Source organism: Buceros rhinoceros, unplaced genomic scaffold, assembly GCF_000710305.1.
Source record: "Buceros rhinoceros silvestris isolate BGI_N320 unplaced genomic scaffold, ASM71030v1 scaffold6486, whole genome shotgun sequence".
Lineage (NCBI taxonomy): Eukaryota > Metazoa > Chordata > Aves > Bucerotiformes > Bucerotidae > Buceros > Buceros rhinoceros.
The window spans coordinates 1-418 of NW_010417997.1; positions in this window are offsets into that span (position 1 = coordinate 1).

The window sequence follows — 418 nt, forward strand, 5'->3', positions numbered from 1 at the left end:
AGGTCGTGAGGGGAGCCGGGTCAGGGGAAGTGCCTGGCTTCGGCCGAGCTGCAGCGGTGCTCGGGGGCGACCCGGGGGCTGCCTTTGCTTCGGAAAAATGAGCGGGTAGGAATGGATGGTGCTTTATTCCAGGCGGCCAGCGAGCCCGCGGTGCTCGGGTTTTGTGCAGCAACGGGCCGGTTTGGAATCTGGAAATATGAAGCTTAAAACAACAACAACAAAAAAAATCACCCAAATCCACGGCGTGGGGATGGGGGGAGGATGGCGGCTGGACAACGTGAGTTAAGGAGTATGAATAATTCACCGAGGATTGTTAGCTCAAATTAGGAGGGGGAAATGAAAGCCTTAAAAGCCTTTGTTAGGCGGTGGAGTTGAGGGGTTCGGGTGTTTGGGTGACCAGATCCCCCCCACGGCGCGG